Source organism: Heteronotia binoei, chromosome 9 (assembly GCF_032191835.1).
Source record: "Heteronotia binoei isolate CCM8104 ecotype False Entrance Well chromosome 9, APGP_CSIRO_Hbin_v1, whole genome shotgun sequence".
Classification (NCBI taxonomy): Eukaryota; Metazoa; Chordata; class Lepidosauria; order Squamata; family Gekkonidae; genus Heteronotia; species Heteronotia binoei.
In genome coordinates, this window is record NC_083231.1 from 109,294,783 (window position 1) to 109,317,204 (window position 22,422).

Consider the following 22,422-nt stretch of genomic DNA (forward strand, 5'->3'; position numbering starts at 1 on the left):
GCTGTCTCAAGCTTCTTAGAAGAAGGGACGCATAGAGAATGTACTAAATAAATAAAACATGGGAATCTCTACGTGGGTGGAAGTTTGGCAGCCAATAGGCAATCAAACCGGACCCTGGTTCATATGTTACAGTGAATGCACACAGCACAACTTGCACACACATGCACAAACCCGTTTGTAAGAAAAAGTCAATTCAAGTTCGCTGTACAAATGAAACAGGGGACCAGCCTGGACAAAACCAGGGTTTCGTTCTCACATTCAGCCGTACATTGCATTGAACGTAATAAGAGAACTACCAAACATGCATCGTTTTTAAAAATGTGTTCACTGTAACTTGTGGACAGGATTACCGTGGTTCCAATTCTGGATTGGGAAACTAATCCCATAGATCTCAGTGGAGGTTTACGTTATGCCATGCTTATTCTGTTTTATTGCACCGCTTCAGAATTCTGTAATCCAATTTTAGCACACTGTTTACCTTACTTTTTTCCCCCCACTGGTGAGGTCAGAAACTGGTCTCAAGTCACAGCTGGCTTATGGTGACCCTGTAGGGTTTTCAAGTCAAAAGCCATTCAGAGGTGGCTTGCCATTGCCTGCCTCTGCATACAAACTCTGGCCTTCCTATGTGGTCTCCCATCCAAGTACTAACCGAGGCCGACCCTGCTTGGCTTCTGAGGTCTGACAAGACTGGGCTAGCCTGGGCCATCCGGGTCAGAAAAGCCTCTAGGAGAGCCAGTTTGGTGTAGTGGTTAAGTGTGTGGACTCTTATCCGGGAGAACCGGGTTTGATTCCCCACTCCTCCACTTGCACCTGCTGGAATGGCCTTGAGTCAACCATAGCTCTGGCAGAAGTTGTCCTTGAAAGGGCAGCTGCTGTGAGAGCCCTCTCAGCCCCACCCACCTCACAGGGTGTCTGTTGTGGGGGAGGAAGGTAAAGGAGATTGTGAGCCGCTCTGAGACTCTTCGGAGTGGAGGGCGGGATATAAATCCAATATTTTCTTCTTCTTCTTCTTCTCTAATGGTTATGGAGGAAGCCGTCAACTCATAGCCAACTTAAGGTGACTTCGTAGGGTCAGATGTTCAGAGGTGGTTTGCCATTGCCTGCCTCTGCGTAGCAACCCTGGACTGCCCTGGTGGTCTCCCATCCAGATACTAACCAGGAGCAATCCTGCTCTGTTTCATGAGATCTGATGAGATTGGTCTAGCTCAGGGGTGTCAAACTCACTTATGAGGGCCAAATCTTGACCTTGTTGGGCCGGGCCATGTGTGTCATAAAATGTAATGCCGGGTCAGGGAGATATAAAATTCATAAAGGACACAGACAAACGCACACACTCAGCCTAATCCACCTCACTGGCTTGCTGAGCCTCAGCCAACAGAAGGAAGAGAGTCTTGGCTCAGTAGCTCTGTTGTGCAACTGAGAGAGCCTAGCAAAGCAAGCTCTCCTTCCCCCCCACTTCCTCTCCATGGAAGGAGCTTTGCTCTGTAGCTCCTGGGCGATTGAGCAAGCCTGGTAAAGCAAATAAGCAAGAGAGGGAGAAGGAAGCAGACGACATTGAGTGGCTTGCAGGCCTGAGGGGAGCCCTCCGGGGGCCTGATTCAGCCCCTGGGCCACATGTTTGACACCCCTGGTTTAGTTAGCCTACATCATTTTTAAATGTTATGATCCACTTTGAATCTCAGCGACAACAAAGAGATTATTGTAAATGATTATTTCCCTCCTCAATTGAAATTGTCACAGAAGTCACCTCCCTGCCTCAAACTAGCTTCTTCTGTCAGTCCCACCTTGTAAAGAGGTATAGGCAGTTACCGCGTGATCTCCCACTTTCTCGGTTAAAGCCCCAGTGGACTGCCAGTTCTGGGTTGGGAAATACTTGGAGATTTTGAGGGGGAAATCTAGGAAGGGCGGGGTTTGGGGAGGGGGCGGACCTCAGCAGAGTACAATGCCACAGAGCCCTCCAAGGCAGCTATGTTCTCCAGAGGAAGTGATCTTCACTGTCTGGAGATCAATTATAATTAGGGATGCCAGCCTCCAGGTGGGACTTGGGGATCCCTAGAACTACAGCTCACCTCCAACAATTGAGATAGTTCACTTGGAGAAAAGGATGACATGCCCTGGTCCCACTGAAGGACTTCCTGATGGCACCTGGGCTTGTTTGTTTTTTGGCCACTGTGTGACACAGAGTGTTGGACTGGATGGGCCACTAGCCTGATCCAACATGGCTTCTCTTATGTTCTTAAGAGCAGAGGTCCATCAGTGGCTATTAGCCACAGTGCATTGATGGAACTCTCTGTCTGGGGCAGTGATGCTCTGTATTCTTGGTGCTTGGGAGGGCAGCAGTGGGAGGGCTTCTAGTGTCCTGGCCCCACTGATGGACCTCCCGATGGCACCTGGTATTTTGGCCACTGTGTGACACAGAGTGTTGGACTGGATGGACCACTGGCCTGGCCCAACATGGCTTCTCTTCTGTTCTTCTGTTCTTTTGGAGATAGAGCTTCTAGTGTCCTGGTACCATTGTTGGACCTCCTGATGGCACCTGGCGTTTTGGCCACTGTGTGATACAGAGTGCTGGACTGGATGGACCACTGGCCTGGCCCAACATGGCTTCTCTTCTGTTCTTCTGTTCTTTTGGAGATAGGGCTTCTAGTGTCCTATTCCCATTGATGGACCTCCTGATGGCACCTGGGGTTTTGGCCACTGTGTGACACAGAGTGTTGGACTGGATGGGCCATTGGCCTGATCCAACATGGCTTTTCTTCTGTTCTTACATGGAAGGTGAGTCTGTGGCACTGGTACCCCACTAAGGTCCCTGTCCTTTCCAGGCTCCATCCCCAAATCTCCATAACTTTCCCAACCAGAATCTGGCAACCCTGCCCCTCCATCCCCAATTGGTAGTCAGAGGGACCTGGCAACCTTAGCTGTAATAATGGAAGATCTCCAGCCCCCCCTGGAGATTGGCAACCACAAAGACACTGCCTCAAATTGCCTCCCAGGCAACGTTAAGGAGAACTGTTTCCTCTCCGTGCTGAGGAATGGCAGCTTCAAGGCTTTTCAAGAGCGATTATGACATTCTCGGACTGATCTATGGAACACACTTCTGCTGAATCTTCAAAGTGCTCAATATTTGTGTTTTACGCACTTGTCGCTGCCCTACGGAGAAAAGCAGGTTTGTAAACACAGAGCTGTTTTTTAATTTGGTGCTTGCGGAGAATAGCTCTCTGGATAAGAATGGGAGGCCTGGACAGTGGCCACATGCAGACTCGAGTAGCAACTGTCCCCAGAGCTGGGTTCTCTTCTATGGGAAATTCCAGGCCTTCCGGGCCCCAAGACCTACTTAAAGGCTCTCATTCCACCTTGCCCTACTGCGACGGGCCGTTGTCCTTTCCTGCTCCAAAACAAACATCCCTTCCTGGTAGCGAGCTTTGTCTGTGAAACAAAGCAGCTACTGTGCCCAGCTCTCAGACTCTGCTGACACGCCCTGCCTATGCCAAGCCCTGGTTTACTTGCTCTAACTTGGGAGAGGTTTTGCTCAGAGCCAGTTTGGTGTAGAGGTTAAGTGTGCGGACTCTTATCTGGGAGAACCGGGTTTGATTCCCCACTCCTCCACTTGCACCTGCTGGAATGGCCTTGGGTCAGCTGTAGCTCTGGCAGAGGTTGTCCTTGAAAGGGCAGCTGCTGTGAGAGCCCTCTCCAGCCCCACCCACCTAACAGGGTGTCTGTTGTGGGGGAGGAAGGTAAAGGAGATTGTGAGCCGCTCTGAGACTCTTCAGAGTGGAGGGTGGGATATCAATCCAATATCTTCATCTACCTCACAGGGTGTCTGTTGTGGGGGAGGAAGGTAAAGGAGATTGTGAGCCGCTCTGAGACTCTTCAGAGTGGAGGGTGGGATATCAATCCAATATCTTCATCTACCTCACAGGGTGTCTGTTGTGGGGGAGGAAGGTAAAGGAGATTGTGAGCCGCTCTGAGACTCTTCAGAGTGGAGGGTGGGATATCAATCCAATATCTTCATCTACCTCACAGGGTGTCTGTTGTAGGGGAGGAAGGTAAAGGAGATTGTGAGCCGCTCTGAGACTCTTCAGAGTGGAGGGTGGGATATCAATCCAATATCTTCATCTACCTCACAGGGTGTCTGTTGTGGGGGAGGAAGGTAAAGGAGATTGTGAGCCGCTCTGAGACTCTTCGAAGTGGAGGGCGGGATATAAATCCAATATCTTCATCTACCTCACAGGGTGTCTGTTGTGGGGGAGGAAGGTAAAGGAGATTGTGAGCCACTCTGAGACTCTTCGAAGTGGAGGGCGGGATATAAATCCAATATCTTCATCTACCTCACAGGGCGTCTGTTGTGGGGGACAAAGGTTAAGGAGATAGTGAGCCGCTCTGAGACTCTTCGGAGTGGAGGGCGGGATATAAATCCAATATCTTCATCTACCTCACAGGGTGTCTGTTGTGGGGAGGGAGGGGAGGTAAAGGAGACTGTGAGCTGCTCTGAGACTCTTCGGAGTGGAGGGCGGGATAAAAATCCAATATCTTCTTCTTCTTCAAACGTGTTGGCCTCACTCCCTGTTCCCAGTTTGTGTGTCAGGAACCGACCTCAGCTCTCTCTCATCTACAGTTGTACACTGGCCCAGACAGTGTTCTCAGAATGGCCCAACTCTCAAGAAACCCAGGATCTTTCTTCTTGACCCCATAGAGAGGAATCCACAATCTTTTCCGGCCCATGGGCACCTCTGCAATTCTGATACAGGGTGGTGAGCACAAACACAAAATGGCTGCTACGGGAGGCGGCGCCAGGCACAAAATGGCTTCCCAGAAGAGGAGGAGTCCAACTGCAGAACACCAGGGAGCGAGGTTATGCATCGCTCTAAAAGAAACTCTTCAAAATGATCTTGGGGTGTTATCAACAGAGGCATAACTTCCAAATCACAAGATGTCACAGTCCTGCTGTACACTGCATCGGTCAGGCCGCACCTGGAGTATTGTGCGCAGTTCCGGAGGCCTCGCTTCAAGAAGGATGTGGACAGAATGGAGCGGGTGCAGAGGAAAGTGACAAAGGTGATCAGGGGCCTGGAGACCAAGCCCTAGGGGGAAAGACTGAGGGACTTGGAAAAGTTCAATCTGGTGAAGAGGAGATTGAGGGGGGACATGATGGTTCTCCTGAAGGATCTGAGGGGCTGTCACTTAGAGGACGGCAGAGAGCTGTTCTTGTCCACAGCAGAGGACAGGACTCACAATAATGGATCTAAATTAAAGGCAGCTACATATTAGGAAAAACTTCTTTTCAGTAAGGGTTGTTCAACAGTGGAATCAGCTACTGAGGGAGGCGGTGCGTTCCCCCTCCCTGGCAATCCTTAACAATGGTTGGACAAAAACTTGTCAGGGATGCTCTAGGCTGATTCTGCACTGAGCGGGGGGCGGGGGGGAAGGTTGGACTAGATGGCCTGTATGGCCCCTTCCAACTCTGTGATTCTATGAAAATTCAGGCAGAATCTATGGTTAACGGGAGGTCTTTTGAAATATACATACTGCTAGAAAAGACTTTATTGCTTACACACAGCTTACCTTCAGTCACTCAGTGAAGTCCTTGTGCTGCGGCAGCAGCTGCTGTGAAAGCAATTTTTTAAAAATCTGCACAGCCAACCAATCAGAAGCCTTATTGGGTAAAATTGCCCCCCCCCATTAAAACACTTGGAGAGCTCCAGGAAAGGTGGTATCAGGCTCCACGGTGCCATTGGGCACCACGTTGGAGATCCCTGCCATAAAGGAGTATAAGAGTTTCCTCTAATGCATAACCACAACCAGGGGTAGGATTCTAGCAGGAGCTCCTTTGCATATTAGGCCATACACCCCCGATGTAGCCAATCCTCCAAGAGCTTACAAGGCTCTTTTTTGGAAGCTCTTAAAGGATTCGCTACATCGGGGTGTGTGGCCTAATATGCAAAGGAGCTCCTGCTAGAATTCCACCCCTACCACAACTATTATAGGAGAAGCTGGTAGGGCCAATTAAGAACATAAGAGAAGCCATGTTGGATCAGGTCAATGGCTCATCCAGTCTGACACTCTTTGTCACACAGTAGTCAAATAAACCAGGTGCCATCAGGAGGTCCATATGTAGTTCCAGGACACTAGAAGCCCTACCACCGTTGCCTCCTCCCCAAGCACCAAGAACACAGAGCATCACTGCTCCAGACAGAGATTCTGCATTCAGTCCGACACTCTTTGTCACACAGTAGTCAAATAAACCAGGTGCCATCAGGAGGTCCATACATAGGTCCAGGACACTAGAAGCCCTACCACCGTTGCCCCCTCCCCAATCACCAAGAACACAGAGCATCACTGCTCCAGACAGAGATTCTGCAAGCATATCAAAAGCCCACACAATCTCTGTTTGCCCCAACACGGTATACACATGCGGAAATCCCCTTGCAACACTGGGATCTTCCACGATTTTTAACAAGCGGAGGTCTGGGTTTTCAGATAAGGATTCCCAGGATGGGTTCCAGCTGCTGTGTGCTGCTATCCTAAGGGAAGAGCAACAGCAGACTTTTGGCTAAGATGAATGTGGATAAATCAGGGGAATTGTCATCGCCCTAATCTGAGATGGAAGGGAAGACAGGGCTCGCAGGCCAGAAATGGAGGGGAAAGTTCCCTTGTGTTCTGCCCAGGGTTTGCTCACCGCTGGAGTGCAGCCTGTCCCACCAGACCAAGTATAGAGCTGCCTTCTTTGGAGTGTTCCATGAACAAAGACTTGAAGGAAAGCACTGAGAAGAGGGCTGATCGAAAGCCAGCAGCAGCTCACAAGGTGGATCACAAGAAGTGCTGCTTCTAAGCTAGCTCAGATTTTTAGCCTCTGGCTCACACATTTTTGTCTTAGCTCAGGAAAGATGGCCCCAGAACAGACTAATTTATGCAGTAACCAAATCACTGGCTCACAACTTTAACACCAGTAGCTCACAAAGCAGAATTTTTGCTCACAAGACTCCAGAGCTTAGAGCAGGGGTGGACAAACTTGCTTAACGTAAGAGCCACATAGAATAAACATCAGTTGTTTGAGAGCCGCAAGACATGAGCGTCAGATGTTTGAGGGAAGGAAGGAAGGAAGGAAGGAAGGAAGGAAGGAAGGAAGGAAGGAAGGAAGGAAGGAAGGAAGGAAGGAAGGAAGGAAGGAAGGAAGGAAGGAAGGAAGGAAGGTGGGGAGGGAGAAGTGGAAAGAAAGCAACTTTAACTTTAAATGCATTCCCCCCCCCCCAAGCCACTGGCTGACTTGATTTGGATAACTGAAGTGCCTTCTCCAAGCCAGCTGACATGGCAGTGGGAGCTTCAAAAGCCACATAATATGTGTGAAAGTCTGGCCACCCTTGGCTTACAGGGAACATTGGTCAGTGAAGATCCCAGCTCATCACCACAGAAGGGGAAAGGGGATACAGGGTGCCCTTACTGGAAGGTTCCAGAGGGTGGCGACAGAGACACCAGGGACTGCATCATGCTACAGCGTAGCTACTGACTGGATAACAGAACTCGGCGCGGGTAAGTGATGTCATCACCTGCAACCACACCAGATTCTGCTACCATTTGGACAGCACTGGAGAGGTCACTGCCTAGGGTTACTAACCTCCAGGAGGTGGCTGGAGATCCCCTGGGATAACAACTAATCTTCAAGCAAGAGAGATCGGTTCCCTTGGAGAAAATGGCCACTTCGGACCATAGACTCTATGTCATTTTACCCCACCGAAGTCCTTTCCTCCCCAAACCTCATCTTCCTCTGGTTCCACCCCACAAATTTTCAGGTATTTTCCATCCCAAAGCTGGCAACCCCAGCTTCCTGGCATTCTTCGGTAAGGATACCCACATTCTGTTTCCTCCCCAGCAGTGGGAGCTGGAATTTATTCATTGTCATGCGGCATGGTGTGTAGTGCAGTCAGGAGATCCTAAGATTGCCTGGCATGCAGGAGTGCTAGCTCTTTTAGCATTAAGCTCCACTAGGTGGTGAGTTAGACTTGATTTCTGTTAAGGCAAGAAACGTTTCGGAAGTGGTTTGCCTCTGCATCACAACCTGATATTCCTTGGAGGTCATCTTTCTTCCAAACGCTAGCCCAGGCCGACCCTGCTTAGCTTCCAAGATCTGACAACATTAGGCTATCCTGGGCTATCCAGGTCAGGGCTGGGAGATGGAATCTTCCCAGCGCCCCACGTAAGCCACTGCATAGAAACCTTTTCTTTAGGAGTTCTCTATGGATCACTGAAGAAAAAGACCGTAGATTTATACCCCACCCTTCTCTCTGAATCAGAGTCTCAGAGCAGCCTACAATCTCCTTTACCTCCCTCCCCCACAACAGACACCCTGTAAGGTGGGTGGGGTTGAGAGAGCTCTGACAGAAGCTGCCCTTTCAAGGACAACTCCTATAAGAGCTATGGCTAACCCAAGACCATTCCAGCAGCTGCAAGTGGAGGAGTGGGGGATCAAACCCAGTTCTCCCAGATAAGAGTCCGCACACTTAACCACTACACCAAACTGGCTCTTAGAAGAATAAAAGGGTGGTTCGCTGCCTTCTCATGGGTTTGTACAGGATGCAACAGCAGTGGCGAGAGCCTGGCTGTCTCCAAGACAACTCCTGCCCAGAACTTGGGAGTGGGGAAGGGTCAACAACAACCACAAACCACAGCCGGCTGCCAAACCAGGATCTATGAACCCTTGAGTCCGCTTTCTTTTTTTCATTTCCCTTTTTAAAAGCACAGCCCTGTGGTCAGTTGCATCCCCTACATGGGTACAGCTCAGGCCACAATGGCTGTCTTGAAAGCTGACTTGAACAACAGCCTGGAATATAAATCAATCAATCTATAACAGCTGAACCAATAAACATGGAAAGGGACCCACTATGAAATAAACTGTTGGGCCAGAATATCTCAAAGCTTTTCTTTCCTTTTTCCTTTCCTTTTTTTTTTGGGGGGGGGGAGTGGGATATGACCCCAATGTCACATCTACCACCAACAGCAGCTAGTACTCTTGCAATCCTATAGATAGGACAGCCCTTCAAGTACTTGATGGTGATCATATCACCTCTCAGCTGCCTCCTCTCCAGGCTAAACATGCCCAGCTCCTTCAACCTTTCTTCATAGGACTTGGTCTCCAGACCCCTCACTATCCTCATCCACCCTCCTCTAGACCTGTTCCAGCTTGTCCAGCTTCTTTCATCTTCATTCTCCATCCCGTCCCAGGAACCCTGGGATGAGTCAATGGGCTTTCCTAGTAGCAGGCTCCCTTGAGCCATATCAGTCTGCAACCTCGTCTCCGACCTCTCTTCTGCTGCCACAGCCTCCCTTATATCTGCTGCCTGTCTTCCCCTGATCGCTCCATCAGGACACTCTGAGCACCATTCCCCATGAGTGCCCCCAGAATACCTTGCTTGGCTTGCCCCTGTCTTAAAGGGATCTCCCCTCTGGCCACACCCAATAGTAAAGAAAGTGTTTTGGAAACTAAACTTCTGCTAGCTAGGTTTGAGTCCAGTTAACACCTTAGAGACTGCCAAAATTTTCAGGCTATGAGCTTTCGAGAGTCAAGGCTCTCTTTGTGAGAAGTAAGAATGGAGATCCTAGAGTCCTGATATTCCAGTCCAGGGGTGGCCAAACTTGCTTAACATAAGAGCCACACAGAATAAATGTCAGATGTTTGAGAGCCGGAAGACATGAATGTCAGATGTCGGAGGGAGGGAGGGAGGGAGGGAGGGAGGGAGGAAGGAAGGAAGGAAGGAAGGAAGGAAGGAAGGAAGGAAGGAAGGAAGGAAGGAAGGAAGGAAGGAGGGAAGGAAGGAGGGAAGGAAGGAGGGAAGGAAGGAGGGAGGGAAGGAGGGAGGGAAGGAAGGAGGGAGGGAGGGAGGGAAAGAAGGAAGGAGGGAGGGAGGGAGGGAGGGAGGAAGGTGGAAAGAAAGCAACTTTAACTTTAAATGCATTCTCTAAGCCATTGGCTGGCTTGGCCTTCTGCAAGCCAATTGATGGGACAGTGGGGGCTTTTTGAGAGCCACACACTGTGTGTGAAAAGGCTACATGTGGCTCCTGAGCTGCGGTTTGGCCACCCCTGTTCCAGTCTAAACCGAAGGTGAAAAAGGAGACAAAGAGAGTTTTGACCCTCAAAAGCTCAGATCCCCTTCCCCCCAATCCCCCAAAAATCTTGTTGATCTCTAAGTTGTTACTGGACTCGAGTCTAGCTGTTCTACCACAGAGCAACACGGCTACCCTCGGAAACTAAACGGCTGCAAAGGTCTTATGACGGCTAGAAGTCCTGGTCGGAGCTTTCAGTGGGGAACAGGTAGGCTTTATGCTTTACACTTTCCCTCTTCAGAAGAAAACAACTGATGCGTACTTCGAAGGAAAGCTCCAGGCAACTTTCCGTGACTCAATGGGCCTAGTGAACGCACATCGGGACGGGTTTGCTCACCGAATGCCCCCGATTGCAAATGTGCCCTGTTCGGAATCAAATGCTGCCAAATCAAATTGAAGGAGCTGGCCTCCACCACCACAGCAATTTGATCATGCAATCTCTCTTTTGAAAGAGACCCTTTATAGTTACCATGAATTTGCAGTTCCTAAAGAGAAGGGAGAATAAATTCCTGAGAAGGAGGCAAAAGGGGAAGGATTGGGGGGGGGGGGGAACACCCATCAAATTACTTCAAGTGCAGGCTGGGCGCCAGGAAAATCTTGCTTGGGAGAAGAAAAGTTTACACCAAGGAGAGGAAGAAACATCCAAAGGAAACTGCATTTTTTGCTTGCAAAGAATGACACTGCAGAGTAATTGTCAGCATCTAAAGGGTTCAGAATCTGGCATCCCCCCCCCCCTGCCCCCGCTTAATGCTAAGGAAGATGTTTAGCAGCTTCCCACGCTCTCTGAGACTCTCACGGCTTCTCTAGGGTTAGCAGTTGAAAGAACCCTGCACTGTGACCGAAAAAAAATGCTGCAAAAAACACACACACTCACAGAAAAACAGGCCTGCTAGAAACCAGATACAAGGGTTTTTTTTTTAAAATGTCCTTTGTATGCTGTAAGCCAGCCATACATTGGCAAAAAGCGGCAACAGAACAAGAGTTTTTGTGCAAGCAAGACGAGGACAGATCACGTTCCCATGTTAGTTTTGCTTGGGAGCACCCATGCAGCCTATTCCTGGGAGAAGTAGCTTCCTGAGCATCCTTTGCATCCATTTACAAACAAAACGTATCTTTAAAATAGCTACCGAAAATACACAAAGAACACAAGAAAAGCCTTGCTGGATCAGACCACAAATACCTCCTAACCCAGCACTCTGGAAAGACTGTAAGTAGGATGTGGGTACCATAGTACTCCCCTGTTGGTTCTTAGGGCAAACCCCTTAGATTTTTTTTTTGGGGGTGGGTGGGAATAATTATTCAGTGCCCATCCAATCAATGCAGACCTTTCACCTCACCAACCTGCCAGTGCATGCCAGCTTGCAATTCTGCCAACAGCATGAATTGCACCATCTCAAAACCATTTGAGATGGTGCAATTCAAACTGTTCACACAATATGTCTCTTAAAACAAAAGATTCTGTTGGCTGTACTCCTGGGGTCTTGCCTCTCAAGCATTCCATTCCAAGGGCAAGAATGCCATCTTTAAAGCTGGTGTTCTCGAGTTTCCTTACCACATGATCATTAGCTGTACGAAGGGGGCCACGGCTGGACTCCCGCAAAATGCAACTCTTTGCAAAAGAAAGGGCCATATCATACTTTTCACAGCGCCCCCTTCCCCAAGCATACTAGGATGTGTAAGGACATAAGAGAAGCCATGTTGGAGGAGGCCAATGGCCCATCCAGTCCAGCACTCTGGGTCACACAGTGGCCCAAAAACCCAGGTGCCATCAGGAGGTCCACTAGTGGAGCCAGGACACCTTAAACTCTCCCACCGTTGCCCCCCCAAGCACCAAGAATACAGAAGATCACTGCTCTAGACATTGTGTTTCATCTTTTTAAAAAAGGTAAAGCTTGCCTGTGCAAACAATGAGTCGTTACTGACCCATGGGGTGACGTCACATCATGACGTTTTCTTGGCAGGCTTTTGCCAACTTAGTATCATTCGATAAATGTCGACAGAGGGGCAGATTAGTCCAGTAATCCGGAGACAAAGAGAGCTTTCCAAATAATTCCTGAGGTTTTGTTTTGTTTTTTTTAAAAAAAATACTGATTGCTGGCTCTCGACTCTTGCAAAATTGTTCACTCTGATTGATATACACGGCACCATCCCAAACTCTTGGCCTGACTCTATAATTATTCCAATCTATAAAAAGTGGAGTTTGGAGTTACCTGAAAATTTTCACCCCATTAGTTTACAAATAATTACTAATAGAAGCCACTGGACTCAAACTTCGTTCTGCTGCTTCAGACCAACATGGCTACCCAAACTGAAACTAATAATGTGAGAGACAGGGTGATGTAGTGGTTAGAGGTGGACAAGAAATGCGGAGACCTCAGATCCTCGGTTGCCATGAACTTTACTGGGTGATCTTCAACTGGTCACTGTTACCTCAGACTAACATACCTTACAGGATTGTTGTTAGGATAAAATGGATAAAAAAACCTTCTCAAAGGCAGGGTGGGATCATAAAAGGGCGCTATATGAAACAAGTAACATAGTAAAAGCATAGATTTAGGTGGGTACCCATGTTGGTCTGAAGCAGGGGTGGCCAAACTACAGCTTGGGAGCCACATGGGGCTCTTCCACACATATTGTGTGGCTCTTGAAGCCCCCACTGCCCTGTCGGCCAGCTTGGAAAAGACATTTCTCTCTCTTTAAATCACTGCTCCAAGCCAAGCCAGCAGACAGCTTAGATAATGCATTTAAAGTTAAAAGTCGCTTTCTCTCCACCTCCACCTCCACCTCCCCATCTATCAGCCTGCCTTCCTTCTTTTCCTTCCCGCTCTCAAACATCTGATGTTCATGTCTTGCAGCTCTTAAACAACAGACTTTTATGGTATATGGCGCTCGCATTAAGCAACTTTGGCCCCTGGTCTAAATTAACAGAACAAAGTTTGAGTCCAGTAGCACCTCTAAGACTAACAAAGTTTAATTCTGGGTATGAGTTTCTGTGCGCATGCACACTTCTTCAGAATTAAAGTTTGTTGGTCTTAAAGAAGAAGAAGAAGAAGAATTGAAGATTTATACCCCATCTTTCTCTCTGAATCAGAGACTCAGAGTGGCTTACAATCTCCCATATCTTCTCCCCCCACAACACCCTATGAGGGGGTGAGGCTGAGAGGGCTCTCAGAGCAGCTGCCCTTTCAAGGACAACCTCTGCCAGAGCTATGGCTAACCCAAGGCCATTCCAACAGTTGCAAGTGGAGGGGTGGGGAATCAAACCCGGTTCTCCCAGATAAGTCCACTCACTTAACCACTACACCAAATTGGCTCTCCAAGGTGTCGCTGGGCTCAAACAATAATAAAAGCATGCTAAATACCACAAGACTGCTGTTTAAGCACTAGGGATGTTCTGACCACCGTTGTGAAAAGCTGGAACCAAACATGAACAGTTCTGTTGGAAAATGTGGAGAACTTTAGACCTCAGATAACATTGATAATCTTTGTCCCAGTTACTCCAGATGCCTGCTTTTATAAGTCCCTGAAACGTCTTCTTGCCAAACCCATCTCAGAAGGAAATTCTCTGTAACTCAAGAAGGTTATCATGGTTAAGTTAATCAGTCCAAAACTGCTATTTCATTTTCGCCTGCACTGGGTCATATCCCTCATATAGCTAGCAACACAAAGTCTGCCAAACCTCCTTCCCCCTCAGCCACACCTAGCAATTTATTAACAATTAACCAAATTAGCCAGCCCTTCAGACCATGAACACAATAGCCAGGCTCTTGTAAAGATACAGTAGAAGAGCGTTAGATAAAAAGTTTAATTGCATGCAACAAACTTTGGAAGCTACAAGGCCATGGTTTGCTAAAATGGGAAAAGGGTCTCCATATAGGCAACCTCTGCCAGAGCTATGGCTAACCCAAGGCCATTCCAACAGCTGCAAGTGGAGGGGTGGGGAATCAAACCCGGTTCTCCCGGATAAGAGTCCGCACACTTCACCACTACACCAAACTGGCTCTCTGATGAGCTATGCAAATGAGTTATGCAAATGAGCCGTGCTAATGAGCTCTGGCACCTCTTTTCCTGCAAAATGACCCCTGCTACTCCCCCACCCACCCACGGCAACCTTATCAGGGTTGCTACGCAGAGGAAGGCAATGGCAACCCTGGGCTTCCTTGGTGGTCTCCCATCCAGAGCCAACCCTGCTCAGCTTCTGAGATTTGATGAGATCGGGCTAGCCTGGGTCAGCCAGATCAGCACAGATTGCACAGAGAGAGGGGGAATAGATTGTGAGAAAGGGTTACATCCTTGGTGAAATATCTCCAGTTCCAAAGGTGTGGTGATTGGCTATGATGAGTCAGTACACACCTCAGCACATGCTCAGAGGAACTCTTGTATAACAACAACAAAAAGAAGCATGTGTATTATGCGCCATCGGGCTGCTTCCAACTTATGGTGACTTTATGCATGAACGGCCTTTAAAAAGTCCTATCATTAACAGCCTTGCTCAGGTCTTGCAATTAACTGATTGATTAATTATCGTAGGGCAGTGTGCATAGTATAGCCAGGAGAACAGGGCTTTTTTTGTAGCAGGAACTCCTTTGCATATTAGGCCACACCCTTCTTATGTAGCCAATCCTCCAAGAGCTTACTGAGCTCTTAGTACAGGGCCTACTGTAAACTCCAGGAGGATTGGCTACATCAGGGGTGTGTGGCCTAATATGCAAATGAGTTCCTGCTACAAAAAAAAGCCCTGCAGGAAATCCTAAGATTGTCTGACAGCCAGAAGCAGTGTTCCCTATAAACTGAGTTAGTGTGAGCTAGCTCACAGCTTTTTAGCCTCCAGCTCACACATTTTTGTCGTCACTCAGGAAAAAATACCCCCAGAGCAAACTAACTTATGCAGTAGCTCACAACTTGAATGCCAGGAGCTCACAAAGTAGAATTTCTGCTCACAAGACACCACAGCTTGGAGGGAGTATTCGTCAGAAGTCCTCACTCATTGAGCATTATGTACCACTAAGTGGTGGGCTAGATATGTTTGTAAGGCAAAAGATGTTCCAAAGGTAGAATCATAGAACTGGAAAGGGGCCATACAGGCCTAGATGGTAGTCCAACCCCCTACTCAATGCAAGATCAGCCTAGAGCATCCCTGACAAGTGTTTATCCAGCTGCTGCTTAAAGACTGCCAGGGACGGGAAACGCACCACCGCCCTCAGTAGCCGATTCCACTATGGAAGAACTCTTTCTGTAACAAAGTTTTTCCTAATATCCAGCTGGCACCTTCCTGCCCTTAATTTAGACCCATTATTGCAAGTCCTCTCCTCTGCTGCCTATGGGAACAGCTCCCTGCCCTCCTCTAAGTGACAGCCCTTCGAATCCTTTAAGGGAGCCATCATGTCCCCGCTCCACCTCCTCTTCTCCACACTGAACATTCCCAGGTCCCTCAACCTTTCCCCCTAGGGCTTGGTCTCCAGGCCCCTGATCATCCTTGTTGCTCTCCTCTGTACCCGCCCCATTCCGTCCACATCCTTCATGAAGTGAGGCCTCCAGAACTGCACACAATAGCTCCAACTGGCCCACCTCAAACATCATATTGTGACTGGGGAACTTTTTCTTATACAACATCCAACAGAAATACTTGAGTAATAAAAACTAAACATTGATGGAGTTGGTAGTATCCGCCATCTTTAATACATCAATATATCTGATGTAATAGCACCTACCATTGTTTTATTTAATTGTTTTATATGTTTTAATTATACATATATATTATACATTTAATTATACATATATATATACACACACACATATACTGGTCACTGGGTGACAGAGTGTTGGACTAGATGGGCCACTGGCCTGATCCAACATGGCTTCCCTTATGTTCTTATGTAACACAGAGTGTTGGACTGGATGGGCCATTGGCCTGATCCAACATGGCTTCCCTTATGTTCTTATGTAACACAGAGTGTTGGACTGGATGGGCCACTGGCCTGATCCAACATGGCTTCTCTTATGTTCTTATGTGACACAGAGCGTTGAACTGGGTGGGGCATTGGCCTGATCCAACATGGCTTCTCTTGTGTTCTTATGTGACACAGAGTGTTGGACTGGATGGGCCAATGGCCTGATCCAACATGGCTTCTCTTGTGTTCTTATGTGACACAGAGTGTTGGACTGGATGGGCCATTGGCCTGATCCAACATGGCTTCCCTTATGTTCTTACGTGACACAGAGTGTTGGACTGGATGAACTGTTGGCCTGATCCAACATGGCTTCTCTTATGTTCTTATGTGACACAGAGTGTTGGACTGGATGGGCCACTGGCCTGATCCAACATGGCTTCTCTTATGTGACACAGAGCATTGAACTGGATGGGCCACTGGCCTGATCCAACATGGCTTCTCTTATGTTCTTACGTGACACAGAGTGTTGGACTGGATGGGCCATTGGCCTGATACAACATGGCTTCTCTTATGTTCTTCTGTTCTTATGATGTACTTGTGTTTTTATCTTTTGTCTAATAATATTGGTTTTGTGACCTCTTAATGTGAGCCGCCCTGAGCCTGCTTCGGCAGGAAGGGCGGGATACAAGTCGAATGAATGAATGAATGAATGAATGAATGAACGAACGAGTAAATACACAATACTCCAAGTGCGGCCTGACCAATGCAGTGTACTGTGGAACTATGACATCTTATGAATTGGATGTTGATACTCCCCAAGATGGTATTTGCCTTTTCTGTCACTGCATCACACTGGCTGCTCATATTTAACATGGTTCACCCATACCCCAACATCTTGTCACATCTACGGCTATCTAGAAGGTTGTTTGCCACTGCTTACCTCTCTGTCACACTCCTGGTATTCCTTGGTGGTCACCCATCCAAATAACCAGCTGGGTCCTTAGCTTCTGAGATCTGATAGGATTGGGCTAGCCTTGGGCCGTCCAGGTCAAGGCTTCCCATCTTGCAAATTAAGGCCACAGCTTCCTTGACTGAGTCAGTCCATCTCATGCTCAGTCTTCTGCTTTTCTTATTGTTTTCAACCTTTCCCAATAGTATTGTTCAAAACAGGAGGAGGAGGAGGAAGAAAAGGATACTGGATTTATACCCTGCCCTTCACTCTGAATCTCAGAGTGGCCTACAATCTCATTTACCTTCCTTCCCCCAAAACAGACAACCTGTGAGGTGGGCAGCTCTGCCAGAGCTATAGCTGACCCAAGGCCATTCCAGCAGCTGCAAGTGGAGGAGTGGGGAATCAAACCCGGTTCTCCCAGATAAGCGTCCACACACTTAATCACTACACCAAACTGGCTCTCTTAGGAGGAGGAAATCTAGCTCTGCTTCACCCACGTGCCTGTCTTCCTATGTCACGGGTAATCAGAATTACGATTTAACTCCCTCGGAGGTGGTTAAAGAGGGGGAAATGACATCTGGCAACACACTGGGTACACAAGCATTTTCCCATAACCGCAGTTATACACGATGTCCAAATTGCAGCCTTAATAAGTAAGAGATGGTAGGAGGAGAGTTTCTTTACATAAACCATTTATTTTGCATAGGAATATCAACCCAGTCAGAGCAGCATAGATAAATTTAAAAATATGGGAGACATAACACTAGAGCACAACTGCGGAGCCCATTCCAAATTGCATTATAAAACGGTAACAGAAAGTAGGCGAGCCAGATCACATCTTGAACACAGACACTATTTTTCGCATTCTGAAAGTAGCCACGCTGAAATCATTTGCTCGTGTGCAACATCTGGTTTGCTGGCATGCGCTTTCGAAAAAAACCGAACAGGAAAAAGTCAATCAAGTCCCATCCTCCCCCCCCCTTCCGCCCTCTCCCCTACGCCTGGTGATGCATAAGACTACCTTCATATGGTCGGCATTTACTTCCAACAACATATCTGTAAGTTACAGACATAATAATAAAAAGATCTCTCTCTCTCTCTCTCTCTCTGTAAGAATCTTGTTATGTAAAGCCGTCTGGGAAGTTTGCAGAAACCCAGCCAAGAAACGGATTTATTCACAGCTACCAAAAGAAAAGAAAAGAAAAACTCCTCACAAAAGCTCCTTCACAAAAGAGATCTAATTTCATTTCAGCATTTCCACCCCCCCCCCCCAACAACTCTGCTCTGCACGACTGTTAGAAGTCTTGAAGCGAAATACCTTGAGAGAACAACTTTCTCTCCGTGCAATCCTAGGCAGGATTATGCCGATCCAGGCCCACCAAAATCAATATGCTTAGACAGAAATAACTCAGTGCAGGACTGCACCGTCACATCTCCTAAAATCACTTTGCATAACAGTCTCCTGGCTAATCCTAACCTCTCTGTGCGCATAATATAAAACAGCCAATCCTTCCTGTTCAACTTCACATATCTTTTGGAGAAGGCTTCTAGCACAATCCGTAGTCATCTTTAAGGACTTTTTGACCTAAACCCACTGACTTGTAGGGTTGCCAACTCTGCGTAGGGAAATTCCTGGATATTTGGGGATGGAGGGGTTAAGGGAGAGGAGAACACTCAACAAGGACCCTCTAAAGCTGTCATTTTTCTCCAGCTGAAATGATCCCAGTCGTGTGGAGATCAGCCCTCATTCCAGAAGACTCCACACCCCACCTGGAGGTTGGCATGCTTAGCCTGCTGCTGCAAAGCGAAGGGAGTTTTTCTTCTCCCTTTCGTGGCTTCTCACCTTAACAGCCCACAATTGTACAGTGCTGGCCCGGCCGCAGGACTTTTTTTAGAGTGTGGGAAAGCGCTCTAGCAAACATGTGAAGACCAGACAAATAATCTGAGTCACCATGCATTGTTTCTGCCTTTATTCTGCAGAGAACCACACACACAAGGAGGAAACACAGAAGAAGAAGAAAAAGAAGACTGCAGATTTATACCACGGCTTACAATCTCCTCTATCTTCTCCCCCCACAACGGACACCCTGTGAGGTGGGTGGGGCTGAGAGAGCTCTTACAGGAGCTGCCCTTTCAAAGACAACCTCTGCGAGAGCTACGGCTGACCCAAGGCCATTCCAGCAGCTGCAAGTGGAGGAGTGGGGAATCAAACCCGGTTCTCCCAGATAACAGTCCGCACACTTAACACCTACACCACACTGGCTCTCTGTTAGTTGATATTGTACACAACCTGAAGTTATCATTGATATTGTAGATAACCTGACTGTATGTGCATTTTGGGGTTTTTTAACAATCCTTTTCCTTCTTTGCTGCCCCTTTTGCTGCTTCTCTACACAACTCTGATCTCCATAGAATACCGCAACTGTTGTATGAAAGGGGAAGGTTGGATGCAGGCATCTCCATCCAGTACTCAGTTACCACTGCAGCCGCCCCCTAAACCAAGGATGCTTGAAAGGTTCCCAAGAACGTGGCCCTAAAAGACAGACTTCCTGTGATGTATCCTGTTCACTCTTGCCTCAGATGAGATAACTGGGTTAATTCCACAGCCCTGCCATGGTCGTCTCTCTCCCCAAAGGCTTGGGAAAGCTTTGCTCGAGATAATTTCTTTATCAAGCTACACACTGAAAACCACACACCCTCCAAGCCCATCTCTAATAAGTTCAACACCCCTTTTTTTATGGCCTGCGACGTCAACAGCCTTCGGCCTCCAGAGATCTCAAACTTCCTTGCATCAATACTGAGCCGGCCCAAATCAATCCAGAAGCAAGGGAGGGGGTGTTGAAATCTGCTTAAATATTAGCCGTCAACTGGTGGGTTGGGGCCCAACAATTAGCGTTTATAGTGTTCAAATGGTGCATCGTGTCTCTTTTATATCCAAGTCAGTATTATAACCTCCAAATGTGGAGACTGAGTGACTTTACAAGGGCCACCGAGTGAGGTAGTGGCAGTGGTAACACTGGAACTGAGAACCATCCCTGCTTAGCTGAGTCACTACACTCGATTAGTGTTTCCTAAGACAGTCTGAAACAGGGGTGGCCAAACTGTGGCTTGTGTGGCTCTCGAAGCCCCCCCACTGCCCCATTGCCCAGCTTGGAGATGGCATTTTTCTCCTTAAATCACTTCTCCAAGCCAAGCTAGCAGCTTCGAGAATCCATTTAAAGTTGCTTATTTCCACCACTCCCTCCCTCCTTCCTTCCTTCCTTCCTTCCTTCCTTCCTTCCTTCCTTCCTTCCTTCCAACCAACCAACTTCTGATGTTCATGTCTTGCAGCTCTCAGTCATCTGTCATTTATTCACTGGAGAGGCAGTTCGGTGTGGAGATTTATACCCTGGATTTATTCCCTGCCCTTCACTCAGAGTGGCTTACAATCTCCATTCCCTTCCCCTCCCCTCAATACGGAGCAGAGGTCCATCAGTGGTTATTAGCCACAGCATATTGTTGGAACTCTGTCTGGTTAAGTGAGCGGACTCTTATCTGGGAGAACCAGGTTTGATTCCCCACTCCTCCACTTGCACCTGCTGGAATGGCCGTGGGTCAGCCATAGCTCTGGCAGAGGTTGTCCTTGAAAGGCCAGCTGCTGTGAGAGCCCTCTCCAGCCCCACCCGCCTCACAGGGTGTCTGTTGTGGGGGAGGAAGGTAAAGGAGACTGTGAGCCGCTCTGAGACTCTTCGGAGTGGAGGGCGGGATATAAATCCAATATCTTCATCTACCTCACAGGGTGTCTGTTGTGGGGGAGGAAGGGAAAGGAGATTGTGAGCCGCTCTGAGACTCTTTGGAGTGGAGGGCGGGATATAAATCCAATATCTTCATCTACCTCACAGGGTGTCTGTTGTGGGGGAGGAAGGTAAAGGAGATTGTGAGCCGCTCTGAGACTCTTCGGAGTGGAGGGCGGGATAGAAATCCAATATCTTCATCTACCTCACAGGGTGTCTGTTGTGGGGGAGGAAGGTAAAGGAGATTGTAAGCCGCTCTGAGTCTCTTTGGAGTGGAGGGTGGGATATAAATCCAATATCTTATTATTATTATTTTATGAGGCTCTTATGTTAAACAAGTTTGGCCACCCCTGGTCTGCAGTATTCTGTTGAGTTCTTTGCCCCCTACTCCCAAAGAGAGGGCAAGAATGCAAACAGAGAGAGAAGGAGAAAAGCAGATCAATGTGTTCACCATTCAAAATTATTAACCCATTTGCCAACTTGGAACTGAGCAGCTTGGTTTCAGAAAGTTTAAGACCAAGGGTGGCCAAACTGCAGCTCGGGAGCCATATGCAGCTTTCACACATATTGTGTGACTCTAGAAGCCTCCAATTGGCTGGCTTGGAGAAGTCATTTCTCTTTAAATAATTTGCCCAAGCCAAGCCATGGAGAATGCATTTAAAATTAAAGTTGCTTTCTTCCCACCTCTCCCTCACCCATCTATTTGCCTGCCTCCCTCCCTTCCTTGCGGCTCTCAAACATCTGACATTCATGTCTTGCAGCTCTCAAACATCTGACATTTATTCTATGTGGCTCTTACATTAAGCAAGTTTGGCCACCCCTGTTTAAGGCCTGTGGTTCTAATGACTCTCGTGTCAAACTCTGTGATCACAGCTGGCCCTGCCACTAAGCAAGCTAGGCTATTGCCTAGGGCACCGCCTTCTGGAGGTGCCAAATTGGGCACCCCCATGTGATTCAGTGATGTTATCAGTGCGGGGTGTGTGTGCCAGACAGCCTTGCCTAGACTGCCAGACTGTCTACAGCTAGCCCTATTCTCCAGGACTGGAGAACTTCATCAACTTCCACCCTTTGCCCTCAATATCCATCTCTTACTGGAAACTGCCTTCAAGTTACAGCCGACTTACAACAACCCTGGACTTTCAAGGCAAGAGATGAATAGAGGTGGTTTGCCACTCTCTGCCTCCAACAGTGACCCTGGACTTCCTTGGTGGTCTCCCAACCCAAGTACTAACCGGGGCCCGCCCTGCTTAGCTTCCGAGATCTGATGAAATCAGACTTGCCTGAGCCACCCAGGTCTAGCAATTTTTTTTTAAATTTTTTTTATTTACCTTACATTTGTATGCCGCCCACTCCATACGGACTCTGGGCGGCTCACAGTCACAATAACAATGCCTTATGGTTATAAAATCAAAAAACATATAAACAATTTATAATTTAAAAATTTAAAATGGTGCTATAGAATTTCTTACATAGGTGGTCCAGCTTCATTATAGTTCTAAAATGGACGGGAATGGGTGAATTTAACTCAGAGGATCACTACATCTATTATTGTGGCCAAGAGTCCCGTAAAAGAAACAGTGTTGCCTTTATAGTTAACAGGAGAGTGAGGAAGGAAGTAATGGGATACAATCTCAAAAATGACAGAATGATCTCGGTCCATATCCAAGGCAAACCATTCAATATCACAGTAATCCAAGTCTATGCCCCAACC

General features: G+C 47.9%; 1 protein-coding gene and 1 long non-coding RNA gene across 5 annotated transcripts in view; both read right to left on the reverse strand.

Annotated features, from left to right (window-relative positions):
• The window catches only part of SEPTIN11 (septin 11), a 158,768-nt gene that overhangs the window by 133,233 nt on the left and 3,113 nt on the right, over positions 1 to 22,422 (reverse strand). The gene's annotated exons all lie outside the window — the stretch shown is intronic.
• Positions 17,614 to 18,119, reverse strand: LOC132577392 (uncharacterized). The gene is made up of 2 exons (XR_009555825.1): positions 17,960 to 18,119; positions 17,614 to 17,864 (listed from the first exon to the last, which is right to left on the reverse strand). It is a non-coding gene; the product is annotated as an uncharacterized LOC132577392 (long non-coding RNA).